The sequence below is a fragment of the Bicyclus anynana genome, chromosome 10, assembly GCF_947172395.1.
Source record: "Bicyclus anynana chromosome 10, ilBicAnyn1.1, whole genome shotgun sequence".
NCBI lineage: Eukaryota > Metazoa > Arthropoda > Insecta > Lepidoptera > Nymphalidae > Bicyclus > Bicyclus anynana.
The window spans coordinates 5,389,614-5,417,504 of NC_069092.1; the positions used below are offsets into that span (position 1 = coordinate 5,389,614).

A 27,891-nucleotide genomic window follows, 5' to 3' on the forward strand; every position below is an offset into this window, starting at 1 on the left:
TTCTATAGTATCGTGTTAGACAAAGAGAGATAGAGGTGAATTCGCAGCTCGCTTTTGCGAGTTACACAAAACATTGTTACAGAATAGCCCTCCAGCTCCGATATCGTACAAGTACTATGTCATGACGTCAACGTCCTACGTTCTACAACAGCTGTAAAAAAATCAGCCGTGTGAAGCACGACGTAGCTCCCGGCGTCACAGGAGCCCTGCATTTTGTAAAGTTACAGCGCTGTTATCGTTCGTTTCCATGGCAACTTCGTTGTTAGTAACGTTTTAATTTTGGCCTCCTTCAAATTCTAATAAAACGTGAAAAGTTCGTCGATGAGTGTGAAATAGCGGAATTGCAACCCTGTTCGATAGCAATAGTCCAGTAATGACCGTTAATAGGAAAACAAATGCTTCAAAAGCATCATCAATTGGTTGACTTGTTTTAAATTTTTTTGTAGTAGGCTAGGCAGCAAGACACATAGAAAACAAGTCAAACACATAAAAGGTATAATTGAACAAATTACTCCTAATACCTACCAACTTACAGTAATTCTTACTATTAAATAAACTGCGTTTATCGTTGAAAAAATTATAAGGTCTCAAGTTAAATTAGTAACGGAAGCATGCGATATTTATAAAAATATAAATTTAATTTGATAGACTACAAGTGATTAATAATGTTAGCAAAACATCTGTTATGAATATCGTATCATGCTATCCGGATACAGTTTTATTGGTTTTCACGATTGATTTCAATACTAATTTGATATTTTTTAGTTACTGTCGTTGTATTTAATTTCATTAAAATTATTAGGTGTATTATTTCCTCAAGTTTTTACGATATACGAGATCTCTCTTAATTCTCGTATCTCGTATCTCTGGATAAACGGGTTGTAGAGAATTTACGCATACGAACAAAATAATGATTGCGTACTAAAACCCTATCAACATATTTGAATGGCCCACTATATGAAGGTCGCTAACTGTGCCCTCATAAAAAGGCTCAAAGTCACTAAGCGGACGATGGAGAGAGCTATGCTTGGGGTTTCTCTGCGTGATCGAACCAGAAATGAGTAGATCCGCAGAAGAACCAAAATCACTGATATAGCTCAGCGAGTCGCGATAATGATGATGGCTTCATACCTCCCTGGCTTTTAGTCCTTGCAGGAGAAGGGATTACAGCTTACATCCACCACTCTCCTCCGAAGCAGGTGAGCGAACTTAGAGTACCTATACGTATTTGACTCTTTATACATAACAATCAGATATTAATGATAATATACGGGAACGACTTTAAGGTGTTCTCCATGGCATGGGGAAAGTTCCTCACTCCAGTCTGCTACTTAGATTTGAAGTTTTTAAAAACGAAACCTTATCACCAGGGTGTGTATTAATTGTAATTTATGGGCGTGCGTTTTATGGATAGTCGGAATTATTTGAATTAATTTGTATTTAAACATTAATAGTTTTAGTTAATAAAATATTAGAAATGCAGTTCGATTCCAATAAGGGTTTCATCAAAACCTCAAAGTTATGAGAAATTGTACGAAACACCCTGTCCAGGAATCGCCACATACCTACTCTAACCAATGGACCTACGTGACAGTTCAATGTAGACTGATATTGGAAAATTTGTGCCGCAATCTCCTACAACCTCTAACAATTTAACCTGGATACTGAGAAATCTACGAAGTCTACCACGATGACAAAATAAAAGAACCTTAACAAATTCATTATGAAATACTGTGCGAAATTGTAACAGGTACTTTCTTTGTGCTCTCCTTTTAACCCAAAAGAAAGTGTTTACTGATTTACAACCCATTACAACCACTTGAAGGGTTCAGCCACAAACACGAAAACAAAACATCGTATGCAATTTTTTCTCACTACAGAAAGTATAAAAGGCGTGACTAAAATTCGCAAGAATACAAGCGAAAGTGACCACCGTAGTGCAAAAACACTTGAATAGCCTTAAAAGGAACACATAGACAAAAGCGTATAAACAATCGACCACCTGCGGATAACTGGTCCATTTGAATATTATTCGCAAACAACAATAGCCCAATAGTTTCATTTTCACTTTATTTAACATCTAAAAGCTCAGTACATCCACAATCTTGATCAATACCAGTCACAGTGTACCTTTCTCAAAACACAGTGTCAAAAACGAAACCACATTTAAAACCTTATAAAGTGATAACACACAAGTTTATCAAGATTAAATAATGTTAAAGTATTTACAGCGAGTTATTAAAGTTGTTTGAAAAATACGAAAGTATGTGATGGCATAAACGTATATCACTCGGGTAATATAAAATGGGCTCGATAAATCTATGTATCAGCATATCGGAGATGTCAATAAGGTTGGTATACTCTTGTGTTATTTTCCCGGAGATTTGTGGCCAGGTAGGACCGTAAGCGGTTTTATTTTTGTGAGGTGTGCTCGTAATAATGTGGAATGTTGTGCCGCGGCCCGACGGTTGGCCGGCCGGAGAGGAGGGATTGCCTTAACGTATACAGGGTGTTCGCCACTGACTTACTCGTATATGTAAAAAACGAATGTTCTTTCAATGTTTAACCAGAAATAAGCCAGAAAAACTTGTAAGCGATATGACAGCTAACTATTATTTTTTTTGGGGTACTAATTACAATCGTTTATTTACAAAAATTTACCTAATATTACCTAATATTTGTTAGCTCTAGAGTTGTTAAGTTACACCATTGAGTCACCGTGACCTGTGAGCCATTAAAAAAAACCGGAAAGTGCTTTCAATTTGATCTTAGATCTATTTTTTAATTTATTTTTGTTGGCTGATTGCCGTTGCGATTAAAGAAATCATGGTTATTACTTCTACGGTGTATTTATCATTAAATATACAATTTTCAATGCACTGGCATTGTAAAAGTAAGAGTAAAGACGATGCATTAATTAAATCCTGTCATCATGCAGACATTTGTTCAAAATTTTTAAACATGAGTCACCTTAGTATAAATGTTTACTTAATGTCTTTATAATATCGTTATCGATGGTGATTTTAAATAATATGCATTTACAGACGTTTTTAAGCCGATTTATTTATGTTGTCAATTTTAATACAGCGAATGAGAAAGTTTTTAGGAACACGCTGTATAATCGAGAGTATGATATCAAGGTTAGGCTTAGCGGATACTCCACATGTGGTCAGCCTAATAAAGTGTAATAGGCTTATGCGGGGTCCGCGCGAGGGACAGAGAGCGCTACATCGGCTTAGCGGCCATGTTGTATTATATTATAGATGCCTATCATATTTTGGACCTGCTTCGGACCGGATTATTCTTTTTCTTTTACGCCTCCATCTCCGGAACCGGTCTCGGAGCGACGACCATTTATTGTAGATTAAAGAGGCTTGTTGTCTTAATTTTGAGCCACGCTTTAATTTATGGCCATGTATTAAGTGTGTCCGCCATTTTTACCGTACAACGCGTCATTGATTTGTTCGTTATTAATTCGGCTGCGCTAGTGCCGCTAATATTTTGTGCTTAACTTAATGATTTGGCAATTAAATTAAATTGTTCGCGATGAGGTAGCTAAATTAAAATGTACGGCAGCGCGGTGTTGTATTTCATCGCCGTCCGAATATCATTTGTTATGACGCGATGTTATTGTGATTTTTCTTAGCTGTACAAGTTTTGAAAGATTATGACAAAGATATTAATGATTATTGCAATATTTCATATCATAATCTGTTGTTAGTTTTACACATTTATAAACATTATCTTCCATTTGTCTGGCACGTGGATTTGATTTTAAATTATGCACCTAACTACCTACCTAGCTACAAAATATTTTTTACTCTTAGATAGGTAATATTAGAAACTGAAGGCTATATTTCTGTTTTATTTTTACTATATAAGTTTCTTTGATACTAGGTTTTTGAAGACAAAAACTGAACCTAAACAAATTTAGAAAGTGAACCATTTCCTTTACCGAGATGGTAGGTAAGTCCGTAAGCAAGACAAATACATACTTTCCAAAGCGACGTCCGGGTTACTCAACCTCACTTCGCCGTCGCGTTTATTATTAATCATAAATTCACAGTACAAAACAACAGCGAAACGGCCAAGTGCAAACTCCCATGTCCGAGTGAAAAAAATGACAGTACGCTCCAACAAACCGAAAGGACGGCGCAAAAAGCGGCAGCGGTGAAAAAATATGATTTATCGCGTGAAAAATGTGGAAACACGCGCGGATATGGCGGACGATGAAAACGCCGAGTTTCCACGGGACAAATTTATTAAACGGCTCCTGTTGATTCTATTTTTGGCTTTTTGTATCGAAGCTGTAATGTTTGTGTTGTAACCAATATCAAAGACTAGATTTGATCACTTGAACATTTTATAAACATCCTGTAGACTAATTATTTATTATTAGGTACACTACAATTAACTAAGTAGTGGACTTCTATGTATTTTTAAAAAGTTCTTTGCTTAAAATGTAATAAATTTTTGCAATTACCGCATCCGGTTGTGAATGATCTAATATCTCTGATACTTTTGACCTTAACTCAAGAAAAAAAATGTGACAAAAAGCCTACCAGATTTTTTAAATTAAATTAAAAAAAACCATTATTTTTTTCGTTTAAAAATACAAATATACTCTTCAGCGTTTTTAATACAGTTATATTAGTATATCTAAATGTCAACGAGTAATGAAGTTAAACAACTATCCAAATAAAGTAAACAAAGTGCTGTTAAAAATACATGCAAATCTTAATATCTTAATTAAAAGGCAATCTCCAATCTTACCCATTACTTCTTCACTCAGAAACTCGAACAGGTATACGCCCACCATTTTGAAAAAGGATTTCATTTAGGTGATTTTATTCTGTAAAACGTGCGTATTAACTCGCACGCGTTATTTGCCCACGTATCTCGCATTCGATCTGCGGTGGTAATAAAGTCAACAACCACTAGCCCGGTGGCGATCCCGCCTTCACGTTGTTACGAACGTATCCCATAATAAGCCCCCAATTTTAATGGAGTGCTAAGGAACTGGGTGATCGGATGTTCGATGTTTGATTTTTTTTTACAAGTTAGCGCTTGATGCTTAGTAACGATCCAGTCTTTAATTGGAAGATGTTACTTTAAGTTTATTCAGACTATTTCTATACCACACTGATTTGAATATTTTGTATCGCCACCCTAAATCGCTGGACGTCCTAGGTTTTAGGTAAGTATAGCCAGGTTGAATTTTGCCACCGTACAAAAGCAGATGCAAAATTAAATCATTTATAAGTGGCATCGTCATTAAGATACAATTACGATGTAGGCATTCCTACAGAATTAATGGTAAAATTTTGAAACGAAATCATTACTTTCTTGATTTTTTCATAGAAATTCTCGTAGGTATATAGCAAGATTACAATGTAGAAGTTTCAGAATTTATTCATTACCAATCTTTTCGATTTATCTATTATTAACTGATCCACATACAATATATATGACATAGATTGCATTGCAGTCTATAAAAGGGATGATTGCATCATATTTCCTCAAGGTAAACATCGTATGAGTTAATCCACGTTCACACGTACAAATGGCTAGTAATATTAATCCCGATCTACACGTACTGTCTCCGATGTGTACGCCGGCTGACAGATACGGGCGGCGGATCTTAGGCGGAAATTAAAACTAATAATTCAAAAAGTTTCCGCGCGACCGAGCCGCCGAGCTAGATTTATGGTTTTAACCGCGCCTGAACCTACGTAGTGTTCCCAAATCAGTTAGTAAAAGGGTTGAACTTCGGGATCAGTAAATAGGTGAAGTAGATAGCAATATATCAACGCGGTTCATTAAATAGATAGATATTTTTAAGCGTTTCCACGTAGATTACTTCAGAATGGCGATGATTTTAATTTGAAATTCTTATTGCATATTGGATTAGTGGCTATCGAAATTATAACATTTCAGAAGCTTGTATTTTCGTTTATAAACTTTTTTCTTCTTTAATTATAATGTGAACTTTGATTGAGATTCATTTCTCAAAGAATTTTCAATGCACGTGTAAGTAGGAACTAAAAATGCAGAGCTTAATATTTTTTAAGAAAGTAGAGCAAAAGAGAGCGTCGTTTAAACAATTATATCTACCTACCTACATTTTGTTTTATAATGATGAAAAATATATTATTAATAAACTTTGTGAGTTTTGTGATTTGTTAATTTATGATTAGATACTTTTTATGAAAAAAATGGTACCTTTTTTTTTATAAATCAGAGCCAATTTTGTTGTTAATATAATGAACGATGTTTGATCTACGTAAGATCATTCTCTGCATAATATATTTATAATAGTAGATAAAATGTAGTGATAAAAAATGCATTCAAGTTACATTTGTTCGGAGATACAGCATCGATAAATCACAGAAACAGTACCAAATGTTAGCACAACTTTGTACGGCTTTTTCAGCGACACAGAAATATACTTCCTTCAATGAATAGAAATAGACGAACAGTGGCGAACAGTCGCATTGACATTAGGTGCATAACGACCGCCATACGTCCACCGTCCTGAGAACATCAATCGAAGGCCCAATGGCGCACTGCAAATGTATCAAGTCGCGCTGCACTATTGCTATAAGAACGACTTGTGCGACCAAATGCTAGATAAACCCCTTTTTAACAACCATTGCGCTGTACCTCACACACATACTTTTTAATACATCAATATAAAAAGCAATGTACAGAAACAGTATATTTTAATCGGTGTGATTGGTAAAGGTTGCCATCGGTATTCTAAGGTCAGCATATGCAGTTTCTTTCTTAGATCATTTGTTATCTGAGTACTAAGCTTGTTGCAAACAAGTCTCTCGACTCCTACGTTGATAGATGGCTATAGGTAATTCTATTTGTAGTGAACTGAAACCATTAAGAAATAATGACGAACTACAGAATGATATATTGTTTTAGGCTAATTAATCATTGTTAAAGGTAATAAATAAGTACATTGAGTTTGACGAGTGAATGACTGCATCTTGGTGTGGATCTAGTTTCTTGTGATCAAGACGTGATCAAAGCACATTATTATTTTTTAATTTATATTTGCAGACATAAATAAGATCCGTCCAAGTAGTTTTATAATATAGAGAACTTTTTAAGATTGTCTCCTAATGTCCAATCTATATGTATTTTTAAGACCCGACGTCGACGACCCGATAGTAGTAGAATTTATGTGCTTATGTTGTATCTGTGTATTTCTGGGATATCATCAAACATATCGATTTGAATGCATTTTATTTAATAGAAAGTTGATTTTGTAGATATAAACATATATATTAGTAATCTCATAACTCACCCGAGAAACATTCAAAGAACTGAAAATGGTTAAAGGGATTTCTTTAAAAATTATTATTTTTAGCTGAATTATCGACATAGGGATTTCAAATCTCCGTTCTTGAGCCGCCTGCAAGTTACACTAGTAATACCATATCTACGTCAGCTCTCATTAAATAACTATTTCTACGAATCCCGCTTTCTGTGTGTCACTTGTGTTATCAGTGGTTGCTTGTAAGATCTTGTAGTTATAAGGACGACTTTAAATAAATAAAGAAATATATGTATAGGTCAATAAAATAAAGCCAAAATAAATAATGAAATATATCTAACTAAATAAATAAAAAAATATATGATAGTGTTACTTTGTGTATCTGTCATCCTTGACACGTAAAGCTTAGAACCTGCTCTGAGGCTACGGCTTCTCCGTTATCAGAAGTAGAACTTACAGTGGAATTCATAGTTGTTTTAAGCGTACCCTGAGGGGATGATTCACCTTCTGATTGCCAAATTCTCAAACAAATAGAGGTTAAATTTGACACTTAGCGGCTGAATTAGCCCTTGGGGGTGCCCCTGCAACGTCTATGAATTCCACTGTTAGTCTGCTCCGCCCATATATACAATACACATTCCACATGTCACTACTTCGCCATAAAGTAAGCATATTGCCCGTGGTATGGGTACATGGCCTTTGCATGCCTATTTTAATTTTTTTTGACGTAATATATATTTAGGTAGTGTTAAGGACAAAGTGTGTTCCTTTTTTCTTATTTTCTTCTTCATATGTCTGACCAATGTAACAATCCGGTAAAGCATAGGTAAAGCTGTTTATTATTTAGAATGTGTAGCGGCTGAGACTCGATGCGCGCTCAAAGTGGAAATCTTTTGGGATTACGATGCCGTCAACTTGCTCGGGTTTTGGGCACACTGGGAGGTATATAAATTAGTTGGACTTTTATGTAACTGGATAGATCAAGCAAATCACGAAAACTAAAACATGTTAAAATTGATAATAAAATTCAAACAGTAATAAAAACTAAAGTAGAGAAATGTTATGAACATTCTAAAAAGAAAACTGAAACTTAAATTACTTATTAAATTGATAGGTATACCAATCTTTTGTAATGAATGTTTGAGCTTTCAAAAATATGGTCAAGATTTGAAATTTTCAGACTGAAACTAAGAATTTAGTGAAAAGTAAGATAAGGCACTTTTTGGACTAATAAGGGTCACGATATCAAAATGAATATAATTTATGTAGGTAACTAAAGCAAGGCTTGAAATTACAGAAGAAGCTTTCAGAGAAACGGTCCACCCACCTATAAGCTTTTAATGCAATGTCCAGATCTTCCAAGTTTACTTTAAATTTGAATAATTTGAATAGACTTGTTTTTACGGTCATTAACATAGTCCCAATTAACAATAATTTATAATATTATAACAATATGATGGTGACAAAACTGGCAGGATATTGGAGCGGAACTTCGAAATATTTTTCTGCACATACTTTTTTGGCAGTGAAAACTAAGTAACTAAGAGACACAAAAACGAAAAATAAAATTAAAAAAAAATAAATCCATTTCATAAAACACATACAGCCAATCCAGTGTTGATACACAAAAAGCGATGAAGTTACGTAACACCCGCGCTCGGTGTGCCCCCGGGCGGCTGATCTGAAGCGTGCACGCTATGATGTACGAGAAGACGACGCCTGGCGAAACCTAAACCGGGGTGAAGCCTCCACGGCAAATGAATACTAAATCACGGGCGGCCATTTGAATTTCAATATCTACCCGCCATTTGCCGAACCCGCTGGCCTAATGCGTGTTTTCTAACATGAAGGAATAGATTCATCACGTAGCTTAGGTACATTAGGACAGTGTGGGTGTCAGCCTAATATTGTAAGACTTGCTTTTACTACACTAGCGGACGCCCGCGGCTTCGTCCGCCTGGAATTTAGTTTTTCACAAATACCTCGGAAATCATGGATTTTTTCGGGATAAAAAGTAGCCTATGTGTTGACCCAGGCTATATCTTAATAATTTCAGCTAATTCGGTTCAATAGCCGAGGCGTGAAAGAGTAATAAACATTCATATCATCAAAACCATCAGTTTCACAAATCTCGGGAAACCATGGATTTTTTCGGGAAAAAGTAGTCTATTGTAATCCAGAGTAAAATCTATTTTCATTTTAAATTTCAGCCAAATCGCTTCAGTAGTTGCGACGTTAAAGAGTAACAAACATCCAAACATTCATACAAACTTCCGCGTTTATAATATTAGTAGGATTTTTCTCGCTAAAAAGTTTGAAGCAGTGTTCATTAATCCATTAGCCCCAAGCAGGATTTCGATTTCACGTATTTTGTTACTGAAATACCTTAGTAGGTAAATCAAATACTAACTGCATATGCTTTCGGCTGGCGGGAGGCTTCGGCCGTGGCTAGTTACCGGCAAAGACGTACCGTCAAGCGATTTAGCGTTCCGGAACGATGTCGTGTAAAAACCGAAAGTGGTGTGGATTTTCATCCTACTCCTAACAAGTTAGCCCGCTTCCATCTTAAATTGCGTCATCATATTGGGTTAGATTGTAGTCAAGGACCATCTTGTAAAGAAAAAAAAATCATCATCAGTTTATATTTTATTGTCCATTGTAGTTGTTTCTACTTTCTCACAAGAGTCTAGGATTTGGAGGTTGAACTCATCAAGGTGCTCCAATGTGACGGTTATTTTTTAATTCTGCATTTTATTTATTATTAAAATGTTTTCTAATTACGCAACTGGAGTGAAAGCACCTGAAAAGAGTTTTGTAGATATGTAGTTTATTAAACTTCATCATCATCATCATCATCATTATCAACTCATATTCGGCTCACTGCTGAGCACGAGTCTGCTCTCGGAATGAGAGGGGTTAGGTCAATACCTACCTATTATATTTCATTCTATGAAATTGAATAGATTAGTAACATTAATAACGATCAAAATATTAATAAATGATTACAAAGTATTGATTATATTTATGTACAAAATATTGGGTTTTTGTATTTTTTTTTATATTTAATGTAAATAAGTAGAATGGGATTTTTACAATACATAAATCACTGTACCCTGTAAGGTACCTACAGAGAGAAAAACACTTATCAAAAACTTTTTTATTGGACGGAGCTTTCCCAAAAGAAAATTTCTTTCTCGTACAAAATTACGCCTATTCTCGGAATAAAAGAAATTTCCCGGTAGATACTTAATGAAAGAAAGGGAAAACTACTTCCAAATTACAAGATACATATTCCGAGCACATTTATCAGCGGCGGAAAAAACGGGGGCTGAATCGGCAAATATTTTTTCTAGTCGATTAGCGCAACATCTCAAAATACCTATAGCATTACAATAATATAGATGTAGTTTCGAAACGTTTGCAAACTTTAAAACGTATTTTACTGTCCAGGTAATAAAAGCCGTTTCAGCGCGGAAGTCGGTTTAACGACGGCAAAATAAACGTGGCAGTCTTAGAACATTTTCGTGGGAACTGCCGCGTCGCATTGACCCATGCTTAGACAAATGATACCAGAAAAGTGTTTCCTCAGTAATGTTTTAAGAATTTCCGCTCGTTTTCATTTTTATTATGAAAATATTCAGATTTCCTCAATGAAATATATTAAAATAACATTTGGTTTAAAAAAAAACTTTTCACCAAATTGTGTTTTTATATTCATCATCATCATTATCAACCCATATTCGGCTCACTGCTGAGCTCGAGTCTCCTCTCAGAATGAAAGGGGTTAGGGCAAATAGTCCACCATGTGGATTGGCAGACTTCACATACGCAGAAAATTATGAAAATTCTCTGGTATGCAGGTTTCCTCACGATGTTTTTCCTTCACCGTTTGAGACACGTGATATTTAATTTCTTAAAATGCACACAATTGAAAACTTGGAGGTGCATGCCTCGGACCGGATTAAACGAACCCCTGATCCTTAGAAATCGGAGGCAGAGATCATATCCACTGGGCTATCACGGCTATCTAAACGTATTATAAAATAAATGTTTGCTTACGAAATTGCTCATCGATTCCAAATTATTTAAGAATAAATCTTATATTAGCTAAGTATATAAAGTAACCCTGTTACTGTTTACCATAGCCAAGGGGAGGGCGCATTCTAACAATTTTTCTCATAAACCGAACATGACAGATTCGTACAGAGATTGATCGGCGCAGGCTGATCTGGGGAGCAGAATTATAATGCGGAGGGTGTTTGTGGGTAGGTATTAACTAAAAAAAATACTGACGAAAAATGTCCACGGACGCACTGTGAATTATAGTGCAGTCACGAAAACTGGATTTACTTTTATATTTATACTATGTTTTCTTTGTTTTAAAGCAAGCGAGCAAGTTTTCTAAGCAAGAGAGTTTTCAAGTTTAGTCGTAAGCTCACTCTAATGAGACGGAGTATAATAGCTACGTGATAGCCCAGTGGATGTGACCTCTGCTTCCAATTCTGGAGGGTGTAGGTTCGAATCAGGCCAGCGGCTTTTATTTTAACTTTGTAACCTCCAATTTTTCAGTTATATGCATTTTAAGAATTAAACATCATGTGTCTCAAACTGTGAAGAAAAATACATCGCGAGGAAACCTGCACACCTAAAAATTTTCTTAATTCTCTGCATGTGTAAAGTCAGCCAACCCGCATTGGGTCATCGTGGTGAACTATTTGACCTAACTTCTCTCATTCTGAGAAAATACTTGAACACAGCAGTGAACCGACTCTGGGTTGTTAAAGAACTAATAAGCTCTAAAATTATCAATGACTAATCTAAGGAAGTTCTGCCTCACCATCTCACTTTAATCATATGTAGATATGTCAATATATCGGGAAGATATGAGCTTGCAGTGGCACAAGCTACGAGATACGCGGTACTAGAATAATCACTCCTAAATTTGTCACTAGTCTTTCCCCCCCATTTCAGACGGAGATTTCCCTCCTGATATTTGGTATCAGGAGGGAAAAGGGAAACAAAAGATAGATCATCTATTTAAAGATACATTCATACAATTCATTTACGTATCAGGTTATACGAGTAGATGCTAAATTATGAATTTATGACCACAAAAGGCCCAAAATGGCTAGTTAGATAGATTCCGGAGCCAATTCAATTCAATTTTTATTTCAATTCCAGAGCAGTGATAAATAAATAAAAAAGAAAACATGGTCTTAAAATCGATTTTAAACTTAGATTGAATTAAATTCACCTAGTTCTACAAAAAAATCATGTTTTTAATATTAAAAAATAGCAATAAAATTATGCATAATACTACTAATATAATACTAATTTTACTATTTATTGGTGGGTTAGTTTTATTTTTATAATTTGTTTAAAATATTCTTGAATTTTATACAGGTAAGAAATTTTATGGCAGTGTTGTTTAATTAGGGCAGAATTAAAGAGCTTTGAAAACAAATAGCATTTTAAGCTTCTTCCAATTTTTTCCCCGCGGATGAAAATCTTCATTCGTCGGAGGGCGAACTACCCTTGAAAAAAAAAGTATTATTAAAGAAGGAGACAGTTCGGGCGCATTTGTTACTGTCGTGGGCCGTATGATGAAAAATTAGTTCAGTCCTTGTGACAAAAGCGCGCTAAATCCACTATACATCGTTGTCTCTTTTCGTCTAATACTATTTCTCACGATGGAAAGGGACGGGCAGAGTTACGTTTCCAATGGCAAATGACACAGATAGCTTAGGGATGACCGTAGGAGCGAACAGCAAGTTTTTGACAGCGGCCATTTATTGTGTATTGAATATCAATATAATTTTCGTGAGAGTCGATTTTTGTCCCATACAGGACAACGTCCCTTTAGGGTGAAGTTTGGGCGTTCAGATTACGAGCAATAGCAAATATTGGTTGTGATTGATGGGGGCGAGGAAAAACTGCATTCTGTGTTTGCTTTTGTTTTCATTTTTGTTGGTTTTGGGAGAAAGTAGCGTTCACTTTTCTTGGTTCAATGTCAATAGTTCAATGTTGTTTAAAGAGCTCACCCATGCTCGAATTGAATTTTGATCTTACCTTTTCAAATGTGTTGTACTGTACACTTACCAATACTACCCACGACGTCTTATCGTAATTTCATAAGTTCTTTTGCATCGGTTTTGTTAAATAAATATAGGTACATGTAGGTACATGAATTACTTTTTCACATTACAGCTTACTTACAAATTACCTACTAGATAATACCTCTTCACACCGTACAGTGATCTTAAGGTACATTTACCTATAAAGTTCCTAGTACCTAGACAGTTCTTGTCTGCGATTTTATTTAATGTTAAGTGACGATGCGTTCTAAAGCTGTATTGTACCGCAGTTGCAGTTACATTTATCCCCACAGCCGGTGAGTAGTCTTATTTAAAGTACATATGTAACATGTGTGCTGAGCTGTGATAGCCCAGTGGATATGACCTCTGCCTCCGATTCCGGAGGGGAAGGGTTCGAATCCGGTCCGGGGCATGCACCTCCAACTTTTCAGTTGTGTGCATTTTAAGAAATTAAATATCACGTGTCTCAATCGGTGAAGGAAATATCGTGAGGAAACCTGCACACCGGAGAATTATCTTAATTCTCTGCGTGTGTGAAGTCTGCCAATCCGCATTGGGCCAGCGTGGTGGACTATTAGCCTAACCCCTTTCATTCTGAGAGGAGACTCGAGCTCAGTAGTGAGCCGAATATGGGTTGATGACGATGTAACATCAGACTCCACAGAAAAAAAATTTCTTTTAGAAAACCCTGAATTTATCTGAGTTCAAAATGAACCCATTTGCTTTCGCCAATAAAGCCAAGCATAGCCAACTGCGCAACAGAAGGTCGCCGAAATTCTCATTTATCCCTAGTGCAGAATCTAACATACGTTAAGAGAGCTTCCTTCCTAGAATCAAACTGCAGGCGACTAGAATCAGAGGCTACAAATGACTCCAGATTATGTAGTAATGGCGCAACCATTTCAGACGTACCTACCTACTGCGTGCAACGTGACCTAGTGTGCATAATAATTAACTGCCACCGCACGAAACTTCATACAGGTAAATCAGATAGTTTGCGATTTTGCATTTGAAACTGGCACAATATTTGTGTTAACACTTAAGTAGAGGTATAATCCTGCGCCACAGACCTATTTTGTGGGACTGAAAGATATATAAGTACCTACATTATGTAATATTTTTTTAAAAGTCATAGTCGAACAAGCAGACGGCTCACCTATATGTAAGTAAAAAAATGTGTATCATTATCATCATCGTCGTCATCGTCTTCGTTTCGTCGTAGTCGTCATCGTCATCGTTGTCGTCGTCGTCGCCGCCCACATTAGATCTATACTACTGGAATCTATCGACTCTACGGCATCATCATCATCATCATCATCATGATGTCGTAGAGTCGATACGTCTCGTCACGTCGTACGATAAAACATTCGATCTATACTACTGGAATCTATCGACTCTACGTAACATGTGGCAATTCCTTGGCATAAAATTGTGTTGGTAACGTTGACGGTATTTTATTTGCATCGCCTTAACATTGGTGGTCGATTACATACATAGGACTGGAGTAGGTGGTAAATAATTAATTACTGAAATAATAGGACTACCTTTCCATATTCCTCCTCTGCTACCTCTATTTCACTTCCTTCTATTTTTATTTTCTCGACACGAAGCATCATATAACCTTCTTCTTAGCATTTGCTCTAATTGTACCTACTAGTGTGATAAGTAATGAACTAAAATTGGACGTTCTTAATAACTGATACAAAACATTTGTTGAGTTCATATACTCAACATCGAAGAGGATAGGGTGTAACAAAAGAATGGACCAACAAACCTCCTGGCAATATGCAGAATAATACTCCATTATTTCTGAGTTTAAAACTGTAAATAGAATTGGGTTCTCGGATTATGCACACTCTTTACCTCACAGCAACAGATCTATATCTTTTTTTCGTCTTTAAGTTATAATATTCTGCGTGTAGATGTACAATTTATAAATAGGAATAATACCCAGAGGATATGACCTCTGCCTCCGATTCCGGAGGGTGTGGATTTGAATCCGGTCCAGGGCATGCACCTCCAACTTTTCTGTTGTGTGCATTTTAAGAAATTAAATATCACGTGTCTCAAACGGTGAAGGCAAAACATCGTGAAAACCTGATAATTTTCTTAATTCTCTGCGTGTGTGAAGTCTGCCAATCTGCATTGGGCCAGCGTGGTGGACTATTGGCCTAACCCCTCGGCTCAGCAGTGAGCCGAATTTGGGTTAATAATGATGATTGATGATAATAATTTAGATTCCACTTTCAATTTTGTACACTTGTAAGGCTTCCTAATTAGTAGACACTTAAACTAACATAATTTAAAGCTTTTGTATAATTTTGTTAATGTTGTGTAATACATTTCCTACGACAAGGAAGTTGTAGTTTCTTATTCACGGTCGAATAAATAAGATAATTCTTTGGTACATACATAAATTAATAAGGTGTTAATAAGGGCTGGTAAGAGTTATCTTGTAACGCAGGCCCCCATAAGTTTTAATTTAACTATAAAAAAAAACTCAATTATAAAAATTCTAATTAAAACTTCATTATTTCATATTTAGTAGGAACATATAAATAGTTATTTATATTATTTAATTTTTTTCATCATCATCATCACCATTAATAGCTGATGTCCATCAGCTGTTAATGGTGCTGGTCCACTGCTGGACATAGGCCCCTTGCATGGACTTCCAAACAAAACGGTCTCGAGCCGCGAGCATTCAGCGGCTCCCTACAACCCGCTTGATGTCCTCAGTCCACCTAGTGGGGGGTCGACCAACACTGCGTTTTCCAGTGCAGGGTCGCCATTCCAGCACCTTGGGACCCCAACGTCCATCGGTTCTCCGAACTATGTGGCTTCCCCATGGCCACTTTTTAAGACACATTTTTTAAGACTTTTTTTATTACCTTTATTAGCGTATTGTAATATAGTACTTCATTTTATTTTATTTGAGCAGAAAACAATCGTTTGTCCATCGCTCTACCTCGCCGCAAGCAAATTGCAAGAAATTAGTCGGAAACGGCGAGACCATTCCCCTTAACCGCCCTACGGTCTAAGCGTACAGGTGTATTGACTACCTTAATGTAAAGCAACAGATAGCAAGAATTAATTGAGTCAATTTTACCAGGTATCATACCTATATTTTAATACAAATTATAATATAACAACATAAAAGTTTGTGTATACGGTTGTCAAGGAGACGCGTGACGTTTGTAATTTTTAATGGGTTTCACCGGCTTCAGTACGTTGCTTGTCACTTGTCACTCTGGTTACTCTGTGGACGAATCCTTACCTCTACCAAACTAAAAAATGTACACGTATTTTACGATCAAAACATTTCTATTATTAATTAACATTAGGTAAGTTATACGTAATATTCGGTAGACAAACTCCTAAACTCATTTATAAATCGTAATCAAGGTTCGTTAATTAAAAATATCAATTGTTATCCACATCTACTAAAAATCAATTAATATTTGACCATAAACTCATCCCGCCGTAAGCAAAACAAAAGGAACAAGTGAAAGCTGTAATGTTAAAACTATTTTGTGTTATGACCATAGATACCCCGCGGCTTTAAATTTTTCATCTTTATAATAAACTATAATCTAGTTTTTTTTTTTAAATTCATTTGCGAGGTAAAACCTAGTTACAAGTCTCGGTATAGTTTAAAATACGAAGTTTGTCTGTTGGGGTCTCACAAAAGACGTCTCTAGAGAGATGTCCCTTCTCTCCGACCGTTGACTGACAGCCCTTCTGCGCCCTAACCTAAGAATTAAGACTGATAAGATCTATACGTATACAAGACAACCCATTCAGTAAAAAAATCTCATTACTGAGTGTGTGAAGCAAGCTAGAATAAAATAGTATCTATTTCCTCTTTTCTTTTATTTCTAAAGATGACAAACTAGTCATAGGAAATAGAAGGGAAATTGAATAAAAATAACGATCCACAATTATTTATTTACGCGCACATGTACTTTGTAATAAAAATCAAAGATCATTAATATCTTTAAAAACATTCATTAGACAAAAAGGGCAGAGTTTCACTTCACAAAAATCGTCTCGAATGAAGTGCGCAGTGACTTATACTTGTTGGCTTGTACCGCCATTTTCTTATGCCTTCCATGATGACGTCCTATCGCTACTCTTCTAACACTAGGTTTACAATTCAGTTTTTACAGGTAATTAACCTGTTTAAGCACTGTCCCTTTATATAAACTTAATCTCACAGTGACTTTTTTTTTCAAAGTTTTTTTTTTTTTTTCAATTTTTTCAAAGTTTATCTATCATCTTTTTTTTATTCTATTCAAGTTAGCCCTTGACTACAATCTCACCTGATGTTAAGGGATGATGCAATCCACACCCCTTTCGGTTTCTACACGACATCGTACCGGGACATTCTATATACCTAACAACTTGCCACATGTAGTGTATCAACCAGCCCCAAGCACGGGGTTGAATGTTACACGGTTTTTTTTCCACAAATCACACATTTATGTCATTACTATTAGTCTACAATATAACTTTCATTTTAAATAAAGTTTCTGGATAGTTATTTTATCAAACAAGCCTATACTCGGGTAAAACAATCAAACCAATTAAAAAATATGACAGTTTGTAAAAAAAATGTCACAACCAGCCCCGGTTTCCCCTACGCGATATTCCAATGACGACCATCTTATTCCATTCAGCCTCAGAGACTACTTATCCCATAATTGTCCCAAAATGGATTTGCGTGTGTGTTTGGTGATTGTGAAAAATTCTAATTGAGAAGCGTTAGCCGATAAAAAATTTTTAAAGTTACTAAGTAATCTTTCAAAAATTTCTGACTTAAGTGTCCATTCATAAAAGCTTTCGCTAAGTCGTGTTCATTGAATGTAGATATGCAATCACAACAGAAATATCCTCAGTTCACAATCGGCTGACCATCGGCAATCCTCCCGCCGCAAGCAAATGGCAAGGAATTATACCGTAATGGTGAGACCATTCCGCCTAACTGCCGGCCGGTCTTACCTAGCCAAACATTATTGATCACTAACGCTTCTGATACTGTCTTCTTTTTTGTCGCAATTCATTTTAATACCAACACAAACAAGAATAAAGAATGTGTAACGAATAATGAGGGTATTAATCAATTTTTGATTTGAGATTGCGTCTGAAATCTTGTTTTTGCAAATGTGCAAATATAGAAAGTGTTTTGCATAATTGATGGTGGTACAGATAAGCAGAAATTTTATAAATTAAGAAATAAAAAATAAAAAATGTATTAATTGTATTATAGAACCGTTGCAAGAACCAGCTCATGACTAAGGGGGTTTTGCTCAAATTAGTACTTACTTTATCTTAGCATAGAAATGCTAATAAAGTAAGTACTAATTATTTTAGATTTCGGAGGGTTTGGGTTCGAATCCGGTCCGGAGCATGCACCTCCAACTTTTCAGTTGTGTGCATTTTAAGATATTAAATATCACGTGTCTCAAACAGTGAAGGAAAACATCGTGAGGACACCTGCATACGAGAAATTTCTTAATTCTCTGCATGTGTGAAGTCTGCCAATCCGCATTGGACCAGCGTGGCCTAACCCCTTTCATTCTGAGAGGAAACTCGAGCTCAGCAGTGAGGCGAATATGGATTGATAATGATGATGATGATGATGAGTATTGTCAGCTAAATCTCCTATTAAAGTCATCGAAGTTTTGTATTTGTAACGACAAACAAGCGCCTACAAAGATGTACATTAATTTGTCCCCGCCTGAGATTTTGCTCAGCAATTTGAAAAATGTCACATTAGTAAAACGGCATTTTATCATAGCACATTAATTAATTATACCATCATCCACATTTTACATTAGGTGTATGCTCCCGAGTGATTCACATCGGCACAAAAATATTTTAACCAAGTTACCAATAAATATCCATCATACGACACACGTTGTGAGAATTCAAGTAATTAAAACACGGACCGAAAATCCAAGGTTGCATATACCTGAATAATCATATCTATCTTTGTCAAGTGCCGGCTTTTTTAGTAAGACGAATCTGTCACAGATTATCTTAAGCCATTATTCATTCCTTTGGTAGAAGACAGTCTTCCAACTTAACCCTTTTTAGCCAATAAGGTTCATGGTTAACAACAGTGGGTATTTTTTGTTCTTATTTTGTTTTATTTAGAGTTTTTATACTCGATCGTGAGTTAACATGGGTACTGGGTAGGTATCGATTATTATGCATGCGCATCTACATTCCTATAGGTATTAGGTATTTTGTATGAATAATTTAATGAATATTAACGAGCTGTCTCACAATGCTCATTCCCTTTATAATGTAATTAATCTTTACTATAATAATAAGCTATTAAATTCATCCCCCATCAAATGATCTTCATCTGTTTTTTTTATCGCTTAATTTCTAATACATCCTAATAGATAATGCAAAAAATTTAAATCAAGATCTTACTTGAGAACTTAAAATAAGGTCCATGGTCATTTTTAATTGAAAACTTTTCCATATAAAAAACATGCAGGATTAAACATAATTTTGTATGTTGTAGTAGTTAATTGACATTATTTGACATTAATTTTGTAGCAACTATAGGTTGTTTCAAATATTTACAATTTGTCGTGTATTTTCATTTTAATAATTTTGTTGCTATAGTGCGTGGTAAACAATTCAGAAATTTTAAAGAATTCATTAATTTTAATTTTATTTTTCATAATATGACCATTACCCTCCAACTAGTCGGGAAAGACTATGTATATATGTATGTATGTATGTGCTAGGAGTGGGTACGACAATAGACCATCGGGGCGGGGATCGAACCACCACCCCTCGGTGATGAGTCCAACGGCTCTCATCTAAAGCTATTGAGGCTTCAAAAATTATGGATGTCCTACTATGCATAAATTGTTAGTAAATATTTTATATTTTTAGCTGCATCTATTATTTTAGAACAAGATAGATTACAACTTTTGAAAAGGGCGTAATATTTTTTCCCAAAAATATAAAAATAAATTTTGTGCCGCAAGCATCTATAAAAAGACAAATTCCATGAAAACAAAGTCACGAGCAATAGCTAGTAACTTTTAAATTAAAAACACATTAATATAATGTATTTCGAACATACAAACTGCATTTAAATCAATATACAGTACACATATTACCATCATTTAAATATCTCATTCCGGTTATAGTAATATAATTTAATTATTTATCCATTCGTATCTAATAATGACTTCATTATTCAAACGAGAAATCAGCACCTTATCACACTGTACTTAAAAAATAAATGAACCCAATAATATATCACCAGTGTAGCAATAAATAATGCGGTAGAATCTTTAACATCGGAACATCTCAATCTCTTGTATTGGAAACAACAATAATATTTCCTGAAACAGGATATTTATTTAAAACAAGGCGTTGATAAAGTAATTTTCTTTTAACCTTAACCATGTCTTTATGGAGTGGTCATTACTTAGCAATGGTACACAGCCCGCTCTGAGCAATGACTGTGTATTAATCAAAATGCCATATACACCTCTCGTTCTTTATAATCCGTCCTCTCCCTCGCACCAGTCACGAATATGTCGCTGCTATGTATACTCAGTACGTTCGCTACAACCTACAAATCGGTTACAACAAAATAAACTGTAGAAACAGAGCTTTAGATACTGTTTTTATTTAAACATTTTTGGTGTTTGTGCCGCTACGGATCGGATTGAACACTCAGGCTTTGCAGTCTTACTCTCCTGAGACGAAATTCGGTCTTTTTTTTCCTTTACTCCATCACGAAACGTTTTTTCACTTTTTCAGAAAGGACGTTTCTTACGTTTGCTCCTTCGTCTATTTCTTACGCATTATCTCGTAGTCATTAGTTTCTTTTAGATGTACTCACCTTAATGATTTCAAGACGTCTTTATATTGCTGAGTTTATAATATTGAAGCTTACTAAATCTACTTCGCTATCGCTTTCTCAAAATACCATTTTTGTCAGGATATTTTTGCAGCTTTAAAAAGAAACTTACCTTAGGTACTTAGAAAAATTAAAACGTTTAGCGACTTTTACAACTGCGTCGATTAACAACTTCTCTGACTTCGCCGTTGGTAGTGCTGTTTCTCAACAGAGAGGTCCTGGGTTCGATTCACAGCAATTTTTTTTAAATATGTATAATAAAAAATATGGCAATAATGTTTGCCATATTTTTTATAATATGACCAATATTCCCATTCCCCTCCAACTAGTCGGGAAAGACTGTGCTAGGAGTGGGTACGACAATAGACTTACGGGGTGAGGATAGAACCACCATCCCTAGGCGATGAATCCAACCGCTGTTACCATTGAGCTATTGAGGCTTGTTATGCAGCAGTTTATTAGCAGGGTTAGTTTAGTAATTTATTTTTATTAAAAAACTCAGTTATCTTGAAATCACACACATACTCTTTAATTGTATATGTATGTATGTATTGATTATTAGAATTACCAAATTCTATACGATACGGATACCTAAGTTTCATCGTCATTCATCATTATCAGCCGATGGCCGTCCACTGCTGGACATAGGCCTCTTGCATGGAGCTCCAAGCACAACGGTCTCGAGCCGCCAGCATCCAGCGGCTGCCTGCAACCTGCTTGATATCCTCGGTCCACCTGGTGAGGGGTCGGCAAACACTGCGCTTGCCGGTGCGTCCATCGGTCCTTCGAAATATGTAGCTAATGTGGCTAACTGTCCATTGCCACTTCAGCTTCGCGACTCGCTGAGCTATATCAGTGACTTTAGTTCGTCTGCGGATCTCCTCATTTCCGATTCGATCACGCAGAGAAACCCCTCGCTCGCTCCATCGCCCGCTGAGTAACTTTGAGCCCATATAATTAGTTACCTTAGTTTATATTAGGTGTAATGTTACAATTTATAGGAAAGGGTACTGTCCGCCCGTCTGTCCAAGCCGCTAACATTTTTATTATCTCCACAGTCGTCCTGCTCCCCTGACACTGAACAGCGCTGCGTTGCCTCTACCCCGTGATGAGAGGTGTCGTACACACTCAGCTGCGTATTCTCCTGAATATACTTAGGTATATAACTTACTACTACTTACTGATCGACTTGAGAGCCATGATAGCCTAGTGGATATGACCTCTGCCTCCGATTTCGGAGGGTGTGGGTTCGAATCTAGCCCGGGGCATGCACCTCCAACTTTTTTGTTGTGTGCATTTTAAGAAATTAAATATCACGTGTCTCAAACGGTGAAGGAAAACATCGTGAGGAAACCTGAGAATTTTCATAATTCTCTGCGTGTGTGAAGTCTGCTAATCCGCATTGGGTTAGCGTGGTGGGCTATTGGCCTAACCCATCTCATTCTGAGAGGAGACTCGAGCTCAGCAGTGAGCCGAATATGGGTTGATATTGATAATGATGATGATGACTTACTGATATGACTTAACTAGCCATGATATGACTTCTGTCTTTTTTTAAATGTTTACAAGTTAGTCCTTGACTATAATTTCACTTGATGGTAAGTGATGATGCAATTTAAGATGGAAGCGGGCTAATTTATTAGAAGGAGGATGAAAATCCACGCCCCTTGTGGTTTCAACAGGACATCGTACGACACGTCTTTGCCGGTACCTAGAGACTGCCAAAGCCTCCCATCATCAGACCTGGACCAATTAAGAAAACCTCAATCTTCCCAGTCGGGGATTGAACCTAGGATCTCCGTCTTGTAAATCCACCGCACATACCACTGCGCCACGATGGCCGTCAAAATGTCTCGGGCGTAGGTTCGATACAGGGCATTCACCTCTAACTTTTCAGTTGTGTGCATTTTAAGAAAATAAATATCACGTGTCTCAAACGTTGAAGGAGGAACATCGTGAGGAAACCTCATACCTACCAGATAATTTTCTTAATTCTCTGCGTGTAAAGTCCTTCGTTTAGAGGCCATAATTCGAGTTAGTATAATGTATCATCATCATTAACAACCCATATTCAGCTCACAGTTGAGCACGAGTCGCCTCTCAGAAAGAGAGGTTAGGCTAATAGCCACCACACTGGCCTAATCTGCTATTTAAACGTACCTAAAATTAATAAAATAAGACAACTCATTTGTACTCTAATTCTAATACACTTAAAACCATCAATAAGTAATAGTAATTATTGATTTTACTTACATATTTTATAACATACGACACCACCTATCACATCACACACATAAATCATAACAATCATGAATCATAAATAAATTATTATTAGATAAACTTTGATCTATGGTCACGACAAGGTGGCGCATTAGAGTTTATAAAATAACCCAACACTCTTTAGCCATATCAATCAATGTTAGCTATCAAAATATTAAGAACATGCGAGCGAACATTTGCATAGAATGAGACGAAGCTGCAGTGTCGTATATCATTCGAATGAGTGACGGTTACTACTTTATACAGTATACAGGGTGATGTAGTACCTACGTTGATAATTATTTTGTAGGTGTAGGTATGTCATGTGTACCTATTATGTAAATTATATAACTTCAACAGATTTATTGCATTATCTTTCTACTCGTACAATTCAAAAAATATGAACGTACGATATAATAAGTAGATTGATCACCTAACCATTCGATAACAAATGTCATTGCCATACTTATAATTAGTTTTCGAAGCGTTGGCGATGGCGATTTTAGAATGAGTGTGTAACATGGCTAGAGGCCCTGTACTGATATAAACTTTCTTTATTTCCAGATGGAGACTTCAATTAGATTCTGCTACAACTGCACCTGAAAAACAAAAAAAAATACAATTATAAATTAGTTTAATACTGAACTATATTTATTTTTTCAGATAGAAACTAGAAAGAGCAACAACTATGTCATATCAAATAAAATTAAAAATCTACAGACACGACGTTATTACAAAGTAACTTCAAAGTTGCAGGTTGGCTATTATAAAATGTTCATAGAAGGATTTATCGATTATTTCAATAATACACAATACAGCGCATCGCCTCAGCATCTGAAAAAATAGAACAATTAAACATTATTAAACATAAACGTTACTTAAGTATTTAGGCATAGAGATCTGCTATAACGTTAATCTTTAAAGCATCACGGCTTTCATCAATTAAAATACAATCTACTTATTGTATTATAATAGAGTAGTGTAGAAAAAGCAATATATTAAACAAACGGAAATGAAACATCATGTATAAAAGGGTTGGTAAATAAAACCTATAGACCGCATTAAGGCATTCTGGTAAGACGCCATTGTTGTCATATCGGTAGATAAACTACGACATTAATCAATTGCCGGCGACAATGGAGCCGCTCACCTCAAACTTTGATACCCGACCAAAATCACATGACCCCTGAACTATGATTAGATTCCTCAACAGAAGTTTGATATGTATACTATTTAGGGGAAGGGGTAGATCAAGCATCGCCGGTGGGTATACATCCTATATTGGACGAAGTCATCTACATAATAAGCTTAACTACGGTAAGGTGAATAACGGTTGTGGCGACAATTCGACTCTACCCACGTGGGTACATAGTCTGGGGTTCTTGAAACTTCAGAAATGATCACCAAGGCATCGAACGATTTTTATTAAATGTTTGTCTATTTAGTACTTAGAGCTACTCGTATATACCTTCATTGTACATAGCTACAACCCACATCGCAGCAGCGTGGTGGGTCTAAGCTCCATATCCCTTCTCCTATAAGGGCGGAAACCTGGCCCTGCATTAGGTACGTTAAAATAAGCTGATAATGATAAGCTGAAAAATCCTATCCTACTAATATTATAAACGCGAAAGTTTGTATGGATGTTTGGATGTATGTCTAGAAAGATGTATGGGAATGATAGATTTTGATCACGTGATCTGTCGATAGCAAATGTCATTCCCATACTATTTCTAATTTTCGAAGCGTTAGCGATCGTAAAAAGAGAATCGACGTGCCACTTGGCTAAGGGGGCTAATGGGTGACGGGCAGCAGCGATATCGATAACCGCTGGGAGGCAGACGTCTGATTTTGCAACAGGGCCGGATTAAGAAGGCCTAAGGGCAGACGAAGTCACGGGCTTGTGCTAGTAGTTAGTTACTAGATAAACAAAATAGCTTTTCTTTCAATAACAAATTAGGTACAGTTTTCTTAAGCTATAAATACTTAATCAAAAATTATCAAGATGTTGTTATATAACTAAGTGCTTAGTGCTATGCAAAGATCAGGAGGGAAATTAATTTCCACGTCATTTCACAGCGCCGTTTAATCATGACCCTCCTAAAGCTTTTCCACGGCAAACAATTTAATTAGTCGAGAAATCCATAGCATGCATAGCAAGATTTTGCGGGAAAACCCCATTAATCATACATCCCTTTGTCTACAAACATGTCAAAGCCCTTACCTAAGGGCTCGTGTACCTACATGCTAAGGGCACACTTATTACCTACGTCAATTAAAAGTTTGAACAAATTTGAACAATTTTAGTTAGCACATGATGTTTCTTATCGAATGGATATAATAATATAAAGAGGTAAAGGGTTGTAGGGAGTAAACTCTGAAACTACTAAAACAATATATATTTTTTTCCAATATATGCAACAGTATTTTGTGAGTGCTATAATTTATTTTCTTATGGCCACGGGAACGGGAACTACTGATACTACCAAATCTGCTAGTCTGTATATACGCAAATATATAGGTCTGAAACGCGGTATCTACCTATCGCTGGAAGCTGGCGGCTCGAGATCGTTGTGCTTGGAGGTCCATGCAAGAGGCCTATGTCCAACAGTGGACGTCTATCGGCTGATAAGGTAAGGTAAGGTAAGATACATTATGTGTTATTATTATCAGTTGATACTAGATATTTAATTTAACTTTTACTTAAACAGCAAGCAAGCAGGTAAGTAGGTACACAAGTTATTACATAAAAGTAAGTATATAAAATATTACGTAGATAAGATGTCATGTTACATTTCTGAGCTACGCTAGGGTAGAAAGAAGCCCTTTATCCACGGTGTCCCTGTGTCTAATAGTTGTTTAAAAGCCGTAGAAACTCATTCTTTACAAAGCAGCGCTTTCCTGCGCGAGCCACAAGGTCGGTTCTCATCATTTGCATAGTGTCGTGATTGCAGTCACGTTTATTTGCTTGTGTCACTTGGGCCTTAATGTCTCACTTTCGAATCGCAATAGTTGATTATTATGTATTTGTAATGACTGTTCATACAAATGTAAATATATTTGGTAGCTACTTACGATTATATTTCAAGTTAGTTTAATGGAAAACTATGTATATAAAGTACAGATTACAGGTTAAGAGATCAATCTAAATATTTTATACAGAATCTAATTACACCCTAAGCCTATCAACCCGCTTAACTCAGCAAACAGAGAATTGAATTAAATTGAATTTGGATTTGCGAGGTCTATATAAAATCCAATTTCCTCATCTTTGAGGAGAGATGCCTGATCCTGCAGTGGTCGATAATAATAGATTGATTATGATGAGTAACAAACATTGCTAAACCAAACAGTAGGTACGATTTAGTACCGCTTCCACTCCACTAGGTTACTTCTTCTGTATGTCTGTTAGGTACATCTTCGATGCTGTGTAGCATCCAAAAGCTCCGGAAAGCTATTTATGAGTATGGCGACTATAAACTCTTTCTCATGTATTTAGTATCAATTATACAGCACAATTAAAACAATGAAGGTATAACTGCATACCTGAGAATATTCTTAATTGTCTACGTGTGTGAAGTCTGCCAATCCGCATTGGGCCAGCGTGGTAACTAAGGCCTAACCCCACTGATTCTGAGAGGAAACTCGTGCTCAATAGTGAGCCGAATACGGGTTGTTAATAATGATGATGATACTAACTTGCTACTACCACTAACTAATGCCTAGTCTCAGACGGTATCATACCAATAGAAAAAAAAATTATAGTAATTTATGCAAGTTTTCACATCTTGATGTAAAACATTCAAAGTATGTAATACTTCGTACTATGAAAGTAATAGATACTTTGCCGAGCCGATGGACGTTGGGGTCCCAAAGTGCTGGAATGGCGACCCCGCACTAGTAAGCGCAGTGTTGGCCAACCCCCCACCAGGTGGACTGACGACATCAAGCGAGTCGCAGAGATTCGCTGGATGCAGGCGGCTCAGTATCGTGATGTTTGGAAGTCCCTACAAAAGGCCTATGTCCTGCAGTATACGTCCATTGGCTGATATGATGATGATGATGATCTAATACTATCAAATCATTAATTAACTGCATTAGTTTACTACTACAAACTGTATAAAAACTAAAAATCTACAATCCTAGATGTAGGTAAGTATAAACAAATTCCACACAAGCTACAGAAGAGACGCAGGATTCAAATGGGCGAATGTCGAAGGCTTCCGTTTAATATCCGGTTCGGGCGCTCGCATTCTGTATTCTAACTTCGTTTCATTGACACTTATTATACTGTCCTATGTAATACCTGCTATGTGTTTTATGTAATAAAACTTTTATACATTCTGGAA

The 27,891-nt window shown here is 36.2% G+C and overlaps 1 long non-coding RNA gene across 1 annotated transcript; it reads left to right on the top strand.

The window, feature by feature from the left end:
- The first annotated feature begins 2,100 nt into the window (after positions 1-2,100).
- On the top strand, positions 2,101-27,891 carry LOC128198414 (uncharacterized). The gene is made up of 3 exons (XR_008251133.1): positions 2,101-2,351; positions 22,342-22,441; positions 24,107-27,891. It is a non-coding gene; the product is annotated as an uncharacterized LOC128198414 (long non-coding RNA).